Genomic DNA, 16,109 nt, shown 5'->3' on the forward strand with positions numbered 1-16,109 from the left:
GTTTATCCAGGGCTGGGAATTGGCAAGGGAAGAGTCCAACGGATCACAGAGAAGAGGACCCCTCTTGAAATTCATCCCATCCAATCACACCATCTCCTTCACACCATCATCTTGGTCCTCCCGCACCTTGAAGACACTGGCATCTAAAGTGAATTTGCTCAAGGGAGTTCCCGTCGTGGTATAGCAGAAACGCATCCGACTAGGAACCATGAGGTTGTGGGTTTGATCCCTGGCCTCGTTCAGTGGGTTAAGGATCCGGCATTGCCTTGAGCTGTGGTGTAGATCACAGATGTGGCTCGGATCTGGCGTTGCTATGGCTGTGGTGTAGGTCGGCAGCTGTAGCTCCAGTTGGACCCCTAGCCTGGGAACCTCCATATGCTGAGGGTGTGGCCCTAAAAAAAAAAAAATAAAGGGAATTTGTTCAGATTTTCCTCTCTATATCCTCAGGATTGATTGATGGATGGATTTTTTTAAAATATATCCTTTGTCCTTATTTGACACAGCAAAAATAAGATGCTTTTCACATTATTTTCTTAAGAATAGGTTGCTTATCCCCTTGTGGTTCAGTGAGTTAAGAACCCAACTAGTATCCATGAGGATGCAGGTTCTATCCTGGGCCTCAGTGGGTTAAGGATTCAGTGTTATCACAAACTACAGCATAGGTCACAGAGTCAGCTCAGATCCAGCGTGGCTGTGGCCCTGGCTCTGGCTCTGGCTCTGGTGTAGGCCAGCAGTTGCAGCTCTGATTTGACCCCTAGCCTGAGAACTTCCATACGCCGCAAGCACAACTGTAAAAAGAAAAAGAAAAATAACTAAAAATTTGATAGGTTAGTAATCCCTTTAATAGAGATTGCATAAGAAAACAAAATAAACTTTTAAAAAAAATAAACTTTGTGTCAACAGACTTTCAAAAACAAAATGGAGTTTCTAAGTCGGCTATGATTAGGGTTCTTCAGTAAATGTGTGAGAATCGGGCTTGAAGGCTGGTGCCACGAAGGAAGAGAATGGAGATTCTAGATCTCTGTTTTCCACTGAAGAGTACGGGGTGAGTTGGGGGGAAGGTGTAAAACTCTCCCCTCCTAGATTGACCATTTCAAAGAAGAACAACACTGAAACCAAAGCAAGAGTAATCTGTTAGTCAAAAGAAAAAAAAATCTCTATCAGAGCCTCTAAATAACAGTGTAACAAAGCCAAACGTCTACACTTTTTTTTTTTTTTTTTTTTTTTTGTCTTTTTGCCATTTCTTTGGGCCGCTCCCACGGCATATGGAGGTTCCCAGGCTAGGGGTCTAATCGGAGCTGTAGCCACTGGCCTACGCCAGAGCCACAGCAACGCGGGATCCGAGCCGCGTCTGCAACCTACACCACAGCTCACGGCAATGCCGGATCGTTAACCCACTGAGCAAGGGCAGGGACTGAACCCGCAACCTCATGGTTCCTAGTCGGGTTCGTTAACCACTGCGCCACGACGGGAACTCCTACACTCTTTTAAAATAACAAACTGGGGAGTTCCTGTCGTGGCTCAGCAGAAATGAATCTGACTAGCATCCATGAGGATGAAGGTTCAACCCCTGGCCTTGCTCAGTGGGTTAAGGATCTGGCGTTGCCACAAGCTGTGGTGTAGGTTGCAAAGGTGGCTCAGATCCTTCATTGCTGTGGCCGTGGTGTAGGCCGGCAGCTGCAGCTCTGATTTGACCCCTAGCCTGGGAACCTCCATACGCTGTGGGTGTGGCCCTAAAAAGACAAAAAAAAAAAAAAGCAAACTGACACGACTAGGGAAGGAACACCCGCGAGGAGTGTTGAGATGGCTACATATGTCATGGGGACAGTGTGACCAGATAAGAAGAGTTTTGACTGAATTTAGAAAAGGGAGACAAAAACCTGGAAAACCTGGGAAACCGATTACTAAGGAAGACAGGCTCAACTTCCACAGAAAGGGCCACATGATTCAAAGGAGGAAATTATTTTGAAGGGGGCCGTGAATGATGCATTCAACCTCTGCTGCCTACATAGTAATGCACGTTTCCCGGGTAATAATATGCATTTGAGGTCATGGTATGGTGTACTAAACACACTTTTGCACGAATAGGGTACCTTGAGAGTTCCCTGGTGGCCTAATGGGACAGGTTAAGGATCCCACATGTCACTCACTGCCTTGGGTTCCATGGTCGGCTCAGGAACTTACAGATGTCAAGAGTGTGGCCAAAAAGAAAAAAAAAAAGGAAAGAAAGAAAAGAGAAGAATAGGGTGCCTTGGTGTGATGGGAGCTCAAGATAGGAATGTGGGGATGAAAAAGGCTATACACGTTTTTGGAGTTTTTTTTGCCGTTTCTTGGGCTGCTCCCGCGGCATATGGAGGTTCCCAGGCTAGGGGTCAAATCAGAGCTGTAGCCACCGGCCTACACCAGAGCCACAGCAATGCAGCATCTGAGCTGCATCTGCGATCTACGCCACAGCAACACCAGATCCTTAACCCCCTGAGCAAGGACAGGGATCGAACCCACAACCTCATGGTTCCTAGTTGGATTCGTTAACCACTGAGCCACGATGGGAACTCCCAAAGGATATACACTTTTTTTTTTTTTTTGCCATTTCTTGGGCCGCTCCCGCGGCATATGGAGGTTCCCAAGCTACGGGTCTAATCGGAGCTGTAGCTGCCAGCCTACGCCAGAGCCACAGCAATGAGGGATCCGAGCCGCGTCTGCGACCTACACCACAGCTCATGGCAACGCCGGATCTCTAACCCCCTGAGCAAGGGCAGGGATCGAACCCTCAACCTCATGGTTCCTAGTCGGGTTCATTAACTGCTGCGCCACGATGGGAACTCCGGATATACACTTTTAAAATGACCCATTATAAGGGAAACTGGACCAGTGCTGCAGACCTACACAGAGCGCCCATATATTGAGGGCCAGGCACTGTATTGGGCCCTGGGGACGTGATGGAAATTGAGCCAAACATAGTTCCTGCCCTCTTGGAGCTTACAGTCTGGTGGGGTTGAGGGTAGAGAGGACGGCCTATTTAAGAAATTGAGAGGAGTTTGGATCTGATCCCTGGCCTGGGAACTCCATAGGCCACAGGGAAGCCAAAGAGGGGGACAAAAAAAAAAAAAAAAAAAAAAGAAATTGAGAGAAGCTTCTTCTGAGGTAGGGAGCCATGAGAGACAAAGTTAGACATTAAGAACTCAGAGGCCATGTGAAGGAGTTTAGACCTTATTATAATGTCAAGGGAACTTCGCTGAAGGATTCAAGGCAGGGACAGAACATGATCAGATTTTATGGGGGACAAGAACTGAGGCAGAGACTAGAAGTCGAGACAGCAATTTACACCAGAAAGGATCATAGCTGGATTAAGGTAGGGATGGGTTCAAAGACAGCTGGGAATTAGAAGGGGCAAGACCCAGGTCAGTTGGAAATAGAGAGTGAAAAAGAAGAAGGAATCAAAGATGAAAAATGCCTGGCTTTGGCTTCTGGGCAGTGCCATTCACTGAACTGGGCATATGGAAGGAGGTTCTGGCTCAGTGGGATGGGCGCTGGGGAAAAAACTGAGCTCAGTTTTAGACATGAGTAGCAGCAGTCTCTGGGTCATTTAGACAGATGTCTAGGAGGCAAGTGGATGAGCAGTTTAAAGAGGTGGGGAGAGGAGCTCTCGTCGTGGCTCAGTGGTTAACGAACCCGACTAGGAACCATGAGGTTGCAGGTTTGATCCCTGGCCTTCCTCAGTGGGTTAAGGATCCGGTGTTGCCATGAGCTGTGGTATAGGTCGCAGACATGGCTCTGATCTTGTGGCTGTGGCTGTGGCTGTGGTGTAGGCTGGTGGCTACAGCTCTGTTTCAACCCCTAGCTTGGGACCCTCCATATGCCATGGGTGCGGCCCTTTAAAAAAAAAATAAATAAATAAATAAATAAATAAATAAAAAATTAATAAATAAAGAGGTGGGGAGAGAGGTGGGCTAGTCTTTCAGATTTGGACATTAAGATCATGCAGAGAGAGGCCTATAAAATGATATTCTGGGAGTTCCCATCGTGGCTCAGTGGTTAACGAATCCAACTAGGAACCATGAGGTTGTGGGTTCGATCCCTGGCCTCGCTCAGTGGGTTAAGGATCTGGTGTTGCCATGAGCTGTGGTGTGGGTTGCAGACGTGGCTCGGATCCCACATTGCTGTGGCTGTGGCGTAGGCCAGCAGCAACAGCTCCGATTAGACCCCTAGCCTGGGACCCTCCATATGCTGCGGGAGTGGCCCTAGAAAAGGCAAAAAATACAATACAATACAATACAATACAATACAATACAATACAATAAAATGATATTCTGCATTTGCCCATGTCTGTGAAAGCGAGTGTGGAAGCAGGCTATAGGGTAGGTACCTGTATTAACACCAATCCCATCCATACTCATTCCACAATAGCATATTCAATTTTAATCTTAATTTTTATTATTGTTTTTCTTTTTTTGGCCACCCCAAGGTATATGCAGTTCCCGGGCCAAGGATCAGATCCAGATGCCAGGCACAGTCGTGACCTTTACCACAGTTGATGCACTGCCAGATCTTTGGTTTTTTTTTTTTCTTTTCTCTTTTTTTCTTTTTAGGGCCACACCCACAGCATATGGAGGTTCCCAGGTTAGGGGTCAAATTAGAGCTACAGCTGCCCACCTACACCAGAACCACAGCAATGCCAGATCCAAGCTGTGTCTGCGACCTACACCACAGCTTATGGCAATGTCGGATCCTTAACCCATTGAGCGAGACCAGGGATCAAACCTGCATCCTCATGGATACTAGTTGGGTTCTTAACTTGCTGAGCCACAAGGGGAACTCCAAACCCACAGTGGGGGCATACTTAACTCCCACTGTGCCAGGCTGGGGATCAAACCTGTATCCCAGAGCACCAGAGACTCTGCCTATCCCATTGGGCCACAGAAGGGACTCCTATTTTTATTTTTTGTTTGGGTGGCTCCCATGCATTCGGAAGTTCCTAGGCTGGAGAATGCAGCTGTGTCACAGCAACCTGAGCCACTACAGTGACAATGAGGGATACTTAACCCACTGAGCCACACAGGAAATCTAGCATTTTTTTTTTTAAGGAACTCTGGCATTTTTTAAATAAATAAATCTACGATGGTTCAGTGCTCTGGAAATTTTAGCCTGTCAAATTATGAACATAATTGTCTTCTTGGGGGACATGGCAAACGTCACAATCTAAACGGAGAATAGGAATGTCTATTAATATTTCAACAAATGTCAACATCATGATCGTAAACACTGGAGTCCTAGTTATTGATTGAGAAAGTACTGACCTTAAAAGTATCTATCCCTCTTACTTGAGTTTTCATGTTTCCTTCTCATCTTTTCAGGTTGGGTAAATTTTTTTTTCGGGTACTTCACACTCAGATGGATTTGCAGAGGGTCCACAGAGCAGTAGAGTATCCAGGCTTTTAGAACTGCCAATTGGGGAAGTTCCCATTGTGGTGCAGTGGAGACGAATCTGACCAGGAACCATGAGGCTGGGGATTCCATGCCTGGCCTCGCTCAGTGGATTAAGGATCTGGCATTGCCACAAGCTTTGGCATAGGTCGCAGATGTGGCTTAGATCTGGCATTGCCAAGTGGCTGTGGTGTAGGCTGGCAGCCACAGCTCTGATTCGACCCCTAGCCTGAGAACTTCCATACGCCACGGGGGCGGCCCTAAAAATTTAGCAAGCCAGCCAACAAACTGCCAGTTAGTGATAAGGTCACATGTCATAAAGATAGAAAAACACAGGGCTCAGGTCAAGCAATTCTCTTGACATTTCAAAACACTTATGACTTTATCTCATCATCTCCTGGATTTAAGCTGCATCTCAGAAATTAGTGGGATGCAAATGATGTGACTTGCCTGTGTGTGTAAAATGTCCTTGCCATGCTTCAGGGCAGACCAGACACAATCATACCATAATTACAGGAGAGCTCTGGGGACTGGCTTCAATAAACCAGGCTGCTTCTCAGTTATCATTATATTATCCATATTTATAGCATTTGACATTTTCACAGTGCTCTTTAATCATATTGTATGTGGGTTGCCTTAATCTAAATCTTTCGACATACTTGGCATACTGGATGTTCCTGTTCTCTGCATCTTCCAGATGGAGAAACGAGGCACGGACCAGTATCCCTGGAACCTGAGAGTTATGGCCCCAAGTCATTTGGGCAGACCTGGGTGGTTAGCATTCATATGCAAGCAAAGGCCAGTTGGGTAAGGCTGCCTGGGTCAATGGGATACTGAGACACGGGGACTAAAGGCAAAACGACACTTGGGTTCAAAGTGCTGAGGAGCGGACTGGCTGAGCCAGAGCGATGGCATCTCCAGGATCCCGGCAACCCCTATTCTTTCAAGGCAGGTACTGTCAGTAGGGCTGAGTTAATTCCCACTTCCCTGCTCCTTCTCCCTTGCATCTAATAGTTCCCTAGTCTCTCTTGGCAGGCAGGACAATGGAGATGGGGGCAGGGAAGGAGAGGGTTATCCGAATCTGCAGTATTGAATACAGGAGCCCACTCTCTTCCCTCTGCTGATTCCATGCACAGCTTAGGCATGGACTCCAGTTGCAGAGGTTCCGACAAAGTTTTATATGTGTTTATGTATAGATAACATTGCTACTCTGCTTTGCAACCGCCCCACAGAAAATAGGGATGCTACTCACAACAGACAGTTCTTTGTCACGTCCAGTCTGATATGCATACTTCTGTGGGTAACCCTATGTCTTTGCCCAGTCTTCCCCAGATCTATGGCAGGATCCTTGCATGCACAAATGATTTACTTCCTTCATTCCATATCAGATTCACAGAGAACACAACTGCTCCTCTCAGCGCTCCAAGATTTCTTTCTTTCACTGTAATTCACAAATCTTAGCCCCAAGTTTAAAGATCTGTGTAGGAATTATTTGAATACAGGACTGGACTTGTTAGAAATACCTTTTTTTTTTTTTGGCTGTGCCCGCAGCATATGGAAGTTGCCAGGTCAGGGATTTGAATCTGAGCCCACAGTTGCCACCTACGCCGCAGCTGTAACACTCAGATCCTTTCACCCACTGCAGGGGCTGGAGAACCTGTGCCTCCACAGCAACCTGGGCTGTGGCAGATTCTTAACCCACTGTGCCACAGAGGGAATTCCTTGTTAGAAATACGTTTGTCCTGAATATGAAACTAAATGAATATTAAATTGAGTAGTAATTTTTTCTTACTCTGACTTAATGAACATTATGCTTTCTATCATCAGATGAGTAATTTTAAAGAAGAATCACCAGTCTGAGATGCCCTCCTAAAGTTCAGTATTTGATCAAGCACAGTAGGCTTGTTTTGTAAATGTCATTCCTCAGCAAAGTTCTTTTTCATGAAAGGCTTTCCCGGAACATCTGCAGTGTCCTCACTACTATTCAACCTACAGTCACACATTGTCGCATACAGACTAGTTGAAGAACCCCTGCAATCTCCCTGCTGATGACCTCATACTCTTTGTGTCTTCACCTTCCCCCATTCATTTACACCTGAACTTGAGGGGAAAGCGTTGTCTTTGGTCAAGCCTGGTCCTCTCTTTGTGCCCATAGTTCTCTTTCACCCTTTCTCTTCTTGCTCCCTTAGGCAATCCCCTCTTCAATCTTTCTTCTCCTTGTATCCTTCCCCCACCTGCAAAAATACCAAGTCTCTGTCTTGTAAAAGAAACGCCCTGCCCTCAAAACAAAATGCAGTCATATTTCTCTTCCACTATTCACCATCACATTTCTCTAAGCCACATTCCACAGCCAGGTAGCAAGTGGAGGAGTGTCCTGTCAAAATTCATGTCCACCAGAACCACAAGGCTTGACTTGGAAATAGAATCTTTGAAGAATCAATGAGTTAAGAATCTGTAGAACACCTCACACTACTCAGAAAGGCTACCGTTAGTAAGTCCACAAAGAACAAATGCTGGAGAGGGTGTGGAGAACAGGGCACCCTCCTTCGCTGTTGGTGGGAAGGTAAATTGGTACAACCACTATGGAAACCAGTATGAAGGTATATCAGAAAACTACCATATGACCCAGCAATCCCACTTCTGGCATATATCTGGACAAAATTTCATTGAAAAAGATACATGCACGCCTATGTTCAGTGCAGCACTATACACAATCACCAAGACATGGAAACAACCTAAATGTCCATTGACAGATGAATGGATTAAGACGATGTGGTAAATATACACAATGGAATATGACTCAGCCATAAAAAAGAACAAAATGATGCCATTTGTAGCAACACGGATGGAACTAGAGACTCTCACTCTAAGTGAAGTAAGTCAGAGAGAGAAAGACAACCACCATATGATATCACTTCTATCTGGAATCTAATATATGGCACAAATGAATCTTTCCACAGAAAAGAAACACACAGACTTGGAGAACAGACTTGTGGTTGCCAAGGGGGAGGGAGAGGGATTGGGATGGACTGGGGGTTTGGGGTTGGTCGATGCAAACTATCGCATTTGGAGTGAAGAAGCAAAGAGATCCTGCTGTGTAACACAGGGTTATATCTAGTCACTTGGGATGGAATGCGAGACCAGCTCAGCAGGATGGGGCTGAAGAACAGGTGCTGTGAAACTTAAGGAAAAAAGTTAACATAAAACAAGACACAGAGACATTTATCTTAAGTAAAGGTGGGAACCAGGGGACTCAAGGTCTCATGGACCAAGAAAACCACCTCAAGCAACCACACTGCTTTTATTGGTGCACTTCAGGATGATGTCAAGTAAGGAGGGGCTATGGGTGGAGGCTATAGGGTTTGTTTACTATTTTATAAGTTCTTTTATTATTTTAAAAGCCACTTAGCTGGTAAAAGGTTAAGCTTTTACTCTGACTTTTAGGCACGCAACAATCATTGGTATTTGGGTTAGCTCTCCATGCACAGCATTCCAGAGAATCCTCACTGTGCTTCTGCAAAGGGCATGCCTATTTGCGGCAACCCAGCGTGCCTAGATTTGCACCTTGGTTCTCTTTGCTAATGCATATTGTGCTAATGACTGCTCATAAACCACTTGGCCGTGAGGTTCCTCCTTCTCTTATCCCTTAGAGGACATATTATGCTTGTGCAAACAGGCGTGCCAATCTGCACAGGTCCGGCATGCCTAGACCAATGCTTTATGTCCTCATTCAGCTGACCCTATGAATAGCTTATGCCTTTAGGTCTTTGTTCTTAAGTTTAAGTCATTTACCAGCACTGTGACTGTTTTTCAAGCAGGAAGATGGGATAAAGTAAAGCAGGACAAGATGGAATTTTCAGCAAAGAGGCTAAGAAAATATTGTAGAAAAATGTCTCGCGACAATGGAACATGATGGAGGATAATGTGAGAAAAAGAATGTTATATATTCTTTTTCTATATATATTATATATGTATAACTGGGTCACTTTGCTGTACAGCAGAAATTGACAGAACTGTGTAAATCAACTATAATAAAAAATTTAAAAAAAAAGAATCTCTGGATAAAATCATCATAGATACATGGTGAGCCCTAAATCCAGTGACTGGTATCTTAACAAGAGAAAGATGGATAGTTGGAAACACAGAGATGGCCACAGGAAGACACAGGCAGAGACTGGACCTATGCTGCCATAAGCCAAGGAAACCCTGAGCCCACTGGAACTTGAAAGAGGCCAGGAAAAACTCCTAGAGCCTTCTGAGGAAGTGCAGCTCTGATGATACCTTGAACTGAGATGTCTCACCTTCAGTAATGTAAGAGAATATATTTCTTTTGTTTAAAACTACCCAGTCTATGGTAATTCATATGGTAGCCCTAAGACATTAATGTAATCCACTTCTTCCTCTTCCTCACCAGATGCTTGATCAAGAGTAGTAGCTCAAGGAGTTCCTGCTGTGGCACAGTGGGTTAAGAATCCAGGTTGCAGCTGTAGCTCAGGTTGAATCTCTGGCCCAGGAACTTCCAGGTGCTGTAGGCGCAGCCATTAAAAAAAAAAAGTAAATAAAATTTTATTAAGTTCCACATTCTTATTCCCAGTTCTTCAGACATACACCTCATTTGCTCTTTAGTCTTGCAAAGGTAGGTACCCTGATTACCCAAATTCCTACAGATGAAGTAGCTGACTTGGAAGATCACACAGCGGTAGAAGTTTCAGATGCCGCAGTCCAAACTCTCAACCATGACAACTGGCCACCACGTGATCCTCAGTCACCTGTAGTCTGGTTTCCACTCAACTGAACTCCTTCTCTCAAAGCATAGCAAGGATTTTCTTACAACTAAACCAAATGCCTTTTTCTTCCACCCTGTAACTAACATGTGATAGGTGGACCCTTTCTCCTTGTAACTCTTCCCTGGGCACTGAAAGGCACTGCTTTCCTTCTGTACCCTAGCTGTTCACTAGTTATTCTCTATGGACTCCTCTTATTCCATAACCCCTAAATGGAGGCATTTCTAGTGGTGTCTGCTTGGCTTTCTTCTGCCTCTGCATGCTCTTCCTCAGAGAGACTTCAACCATCAGGACTACCTCAATAACCTCCCAAAATACCAAAACAATTGTGCTCCCTTGGGGGGGGGGTTGCTTCAAACCAGTATCTTCTTCTCACCTATGTTCCCCCAGATGTCCCACAGTTACCCTTTCTCTAGGTTTCCTCTGATTGTGAGACCACTCTCTTCCCAGTAATCAAGGCTCATGGTCACATTTGACCTTCCTGCTGGGTTAGTTTATGAATCGTCTTGATTCTGCCTTCATCTCTTGCAAACTCTTCTCTCCTCCTCATCCCACTATCAGTAATTGGGTCAGACTTTTTACCTCTCACTTGCTTTGTTTCAATGGACTCGTACCCGCTCTGCCTTCGTTGTCCCTGTCTCCAATCCATGCTGGTATATTTCTAAAACATATGCACCCCCGACACACTTCCCACACACTTATCTCCAGCTCAGAGTCAGCCTCCTGGGGAACACACCCTGTGACAAATCCCTCTTTACTGCTGGGCATGGTGGTAGGACTCCATAAATGTGAATTCCCTCCTTTCAGTTGCTGACCAGCTTCTCTGGCTGCCACTTAAACTGCCTCTCCTTCTATGTTCCAAATATTGTCTCCTGCTCAAAAGTCACCGATCCTGACTGCCTGCTTTCCCGAGGGTGGAGAAGAAGTGCTTCCTTGATGCTCCATAGCATTTTCTTATTTGCCTTTCTTTGCACTCGCCTGACTGGCCTGGGGCAGAGCAGGAAAAGAATAGGTGCTGAGTGACAAAGCAAGTTCTGCCTGTCTAGCTGGATGTTCTCCTGTTGTCAGAAGCTGGGTCCACCCTCTTGGTTCCCATCCTAGATCAGAGAATGTGTATCATTTCTAGGTTCCAGGTCCTGCCTCCACTTTGTTCATTATGTCCCACTAAATCCATTGATCTAAGGACTGCAAGATTCCAATTTTGTTAGAAGCCACGCCATGGAAGGCATAGAAGGCATCTGGTAAGATGGTTCTTTGGGACACTAGTCCATCACCTTCTTGCTCTGTTTGTTGGCTTTCCAAATAAAATCACTATTCCTTGCCCCAACGACTTGTCTCTAATTTATTGGACTGTTACGTGGTGAGCAGTACAAGGGCGGACTCAGTATCAAAAGCAGTTTTTAAAATGATGAGGATTTTTTGGAGTTCCCATTGTGGCTCAGTGGTAACAAAACCAACTAGTACCCATGAGAATGTGGGTTCAACCCCTGGCCTCCCTCAGTGGGTTAAGGGTCTGGCGTTGCCATGAGCTGTGGTGTAGGTTGCAGACGTGGCTCAGATTCCACATTGCTGTGGCTGTGGCTGTGGCACAGGCTGGCACCTGTAGATCCAATTTGACCCTTAGCCTGGGAATCTCCACATGCTGCAGGTGCGGCCCTAAAAAGAAAAAAAAAAAAAAAGAAAGAAAGAAAAAAGCCATGTACATCATATAAATTACTCCCAAAGTCCTTTAAAGAAAAAAAAAGACAACAACAACAACAAAGATGAGATCTGGGAGTTTCCTGGTGGCTCAGGCGGTTAAGGATCAGCATTGTCACTGCTGTGGTGTGGGTTTGATCCCTGGCCCTGAACTTCTGCATGCTTCAGGCATGACCAAAAAAAAAAAAGGATGAACTCTTCACATCCCTGCTCTTTACTGATCTGCCTGGCACAGAGTGGGTGCTCAATAATGTTAATATTTGATCTAACCAGGGCAGGGGGTTAGCAAAGTGGACACAGCAGAGGGGCAACAAATATGGGGTGGAGGGGGTACATATTATGATGCCAACAAGAACATTACTGACAAGCTTCACGATCCAAAAGACCAAGGTCAGGACAAGCATTCTGGGCTGCCCAGTCCAAGAAGGAGCGAGAAGGAGTGGGTAACAAGAGAATCTGTAAGAGGTTCCATGAGAGGGAAGAAGAGGGGTGAAGGAAGAGGAAGTCGCTGTCAGGGAAAGGAGTTGCAACCTCCCAGGAATGACACAGTGCCACATGACAACAAGGTGAAGTCAGTGCCAACAATTCTGGGTAAAAGAGGCAAAAGGGTCAGGAGAGATGAGGCAATGGAGGCGTGTGAGGTCAGGCTCTTCATCTGGCAGGCGGGCGCTCTAAGTACCACCTTCATCATCAGGGGACAGGGAGGCAGAGAAGGCGGGAGAGGAAGAGGGTGAACCCACTGCACAAAATTCGCTACAGAACAGAACCGTGCATCCCTGGGCTAGGCGGGTACCAACCCCAGGCCAAGCAACCTGACAACACATACTCCAAGAGAGGGGAAGAACCCGTCCTTGAGGGCAGGGTGTGGGTTATCTTGTTCTTTGAATTTCCTGCAGAAACGACCACACTTCTAGCACATAGTAGGTCTTGGTAGAGCTCTGCCTAACTCAATTGTAATAACATTATTTCATTCTCATGTGAATGGAAAATTATTTTATCTTTGGGATGTTAATTTTTTTTGAAGTATTTTAAAGTAGCCAGAAGGATGTCTTCATTATTCTATGGTTTTGGTTGCTTTGTGTTTGTTTTGTTTTATTTGTTGTTGTTGTTTTGCTTTTTAGGGTCGCACCTACAGCATATGGAAGTTCCCAGGCTAGGGGTTAAATGGGAGCTATAGCCGCAGGCCTACACTACAGTCCCAGAAACACAGGATCCAAGCGTGTCTGTGATCTACACCACAGCTCACGGCAACACTGGATCCTTAACCCACTGGGCGAGGCCAGGGATCGACCTTTGTCCTCATGGATACGAGTTGGATTTGTTTCTGCTGAGCCACAACAGGAATTCCTACCTTCATTATTCTAAAGTACTTTCTTTCCTCCTTTCCCCGATCTGTTTGGTTTATGACGACCTTCATTATTCCTTTTGAGTTATAAAATAATACATGCCTGGAACTTAATATTCATATCCACCAGAAGCCGCCAACCATCCAAACCAAAACAAAATCCCTATAATCTCATTGGCCAGTGATTTTAATTTTTTTTCCAGGGCCTAAACTTTTAAAATATATTTATAGATTGTTGTAGATATTTTGTATTGTTTCCAATCAACATATTGTGGATGTTTTTCTCTGATAACAAATACGGTTCTTTCGTTGCAGTGTTAATGACACAGATTGGTCCATTGTCTGCACATACTATCATTTTCTTTTTGAGACTTTGATGTTCTCAATGCTTTGTTTTGCTTTGCCATCATAAACTGTGCTGTCATAAACATCCTGCTATTTAAAATCTATGTGCCGAATGGATTATTTCCTTGGGCTAAATTTCAACCTGAATTACTTGATTACAACTGGGACATGTTTTTAAGCCTTGTGATAGACATTGTCAAGTTTCCGTCCAGAAAGTAAGACCAGTCAACACTTCTGCCAGAAAGTTGTATCTGAGTGTGCCCACTTTTCTACACTCTGTCCAATAGAGCACTAGTGTCTTTTTAAATTTTTTTTATTTTTATTTGTTTATTTTTTTTTGCTTTTTAGGGCTGCACCCGCAGCATGTGAAAGGTCCCAGGCTAGGCGTCGAATCATAGCTGTAGCCACTGGCCTACACCACAGCCACAGGAACGAGGGATCCCAGCCACATCTGCAACCTACACCACAATTCATGGCAACGCCATATCCTTAACCAGCTGAGCAAGGCCAGGGATTGAACCCGCGTCCTCATGGATCCTAGTCGGGTTCATTAACCACTGAGCCAAGAAGCAAGCTCCCTTGGTTTCTTAAAAAAAAAAACAACAACGGTGAGGAGTTCCTGCTGTGGTTCAATGGAATCAGTGGCATCTCTGCAGCACCAGGATGCAGGTTCAACCCCCAGCCCTGCAGAGCTGGTTAAAGGATCCAGCATTGCTGCAGCTGTTACACACATTGCAATTATGGCTCAGATCTGACCCCTGGCCCCAGAACTCTATATGCCGTGGGGCAGCCAAAAAAAAAAAATCTTTGATTTTTGACCCATCAGAATTGAACTTTATCTTTTTTTCAAATATTTAACTAACTATTGTAGTTCCCATCATGGTACAGCGGAAACAAATCCGACTAGGAACCATGAGGTTGTGGGTTCGATCCCTGGCCTCGCTCAGTGGGTTAAGGATCCAGCCTTGCCATGAGCTGTGGTGTACGTCACAGACGAGGCTCAGATCTGGTGTTGCTGTGGCTCCGACTGGACCCTTAGCCTGGGAACCTCCATATGCCACATGTGCGGCTCTAAAAAGACCCAAAAACAAACAAACAAAAAAAGCAAAAAAAAACCCCCACAAACAACTATTCCATTCTGTTTTTGCACATTAAAAAATGATTAGAAATTACCAGAAATTGAATTCCAATAACTAACAAATATGTGTGGAGTTCCTGTGATGTGCTAGGACAGAGTCCCCATCTTCAGGTGGTTTACCAAGTCCAAATTCTGTGATCAATTTCAGGGACTCTGGGCCTCCTGTTAAGAATCTATGAATAGGTGATAGGATGAGACTAGTAAGACATGCAGGTCCGAGGACCTAATCATCCATGTGAAGAATGGAACCGTGAACACACATATCGGTGGGTGGCTGGTGTTTTCTTTCGTTCAGTCCTTATCTCTGCAGTGCTCTCACAGCATTTCGGGGATCTCTGCGGCTCTCCCCAGCTGGGCAGCTGGGTTCCAGTGACCTCATTTATAACACTTTTGATAAGAGCCCTCAGGCTGAAAAAGGTTCTGGGAAGACACTGCCTCAGAAAGCTTTTAGTTGAATGGTGGGTCCTTACCCTAATTAACCCTGGCAGAGATTTCCTGGAATAGCCTCAAAGTATCATCTATACTGTTTTCAAAATTAAAAGCTTGATTTTCCTCACATTTCAGATGCGTTTGTTTGATAGGCATCCCCTCAAGAAATCTATTCCGTCTTTAGTTGTACTTTAATTTTTTTTAATGGGGGAAAAGCAGGATTTAGGCTTAACTGTTCCATTGTTGATCAGCAAAATATTCTTTGACTGAAAGCAGTGAAGAACAAGGTAAGATCTTTTGCTTTTGATTCCTGAATCAGATTCCTAATCACTACATTAGGCAACAGGTAACAAAATACTCACTACAAAACACTACACTTACCAACAGTGACTTATTGTTCTCACATAACAAGAAGCCCAGATAAAGGCAAAGCTGGGCAGCTATTCAACAATGCCACGAAAGATCTAGATTTTATCTTTCCTTTTTTTTTTTTTGCTTCCTTAGGGCTGCACCAACAGCACATGGAGGTTGGGGTCTAATTGGAGCTACAGCTGCCAGCCTACACCACAGCTCACGGCAAAGCCAGATCCTTAACCCACTGAGCGAGGCCAGGGATGGAACCTGTAACTTCATGGTTCCTAGTCGGATTCATTTCCACCGTGCCACGAAGGGAACTCCTAAATAAATTTTATCTTTCTTTTCTATCATCTTCGACTATGAAATACCCCCTCAAAGAAGCATGGTGGCTCCTATAACTCTAATAATAATAATGCCTGCAACCCAAGTGGGAACAAAAGAAAAAGGCAAAGAGATGATTCTGGCTCTGCTAAGTTTTTCCAGAAGCTCCCCAAAGCTCTCCACTTAGAGACTATTGACCAGAACTGTGTCATGTGGCCATCCTCACTGCAGGGGAGGCCAGGTAACTGTGTGTCTTAATCGGGGGCAT

General features: G+C 45.0%; 1 long non-coding RNA gene across 1 annotated transcript; it reads right to left on the bottom strand.

Moving 5' to 3' along the window:
• Positions 1-7,259: 7,259 nt before the first annotated feature.
• LOC146401603 (uncharacterized) lies at positions 7,260-14,023 on the bottom strand. The gene is made up of 2 exons (XR_014810383.1): positions 12,026-14,023; positions 7,260-11,737 (listed from the first exon to the last, which is right to left on the bottom strand). It is a non-coding gene; the product is annotated as an uncharacterized LOC146401603 (long non-coding RNA).
• Between the last annotated feature and the right edge of the window lie 2,086 nt (positions 14,024-16,109).

The sequence above is a fragment of the Sus scrofa genome, chromosome 7 (assembly GCF_054392235.1).
Source record: "Sus scrofa isolate SSC_HxYL_T2T_F1_AM1 chromosome 7, Sscrofa_HxYL_maternal_Yorkshire_Landrace_v2.0, whole genome shotgun sequence".
NCBI classification, from domain to species: domain Eukaryota; kingdom Metazoa; phylum Chordata; class Mammalia; order Artiodactyla; family Suidae; genus Sus; species Sus scrofa.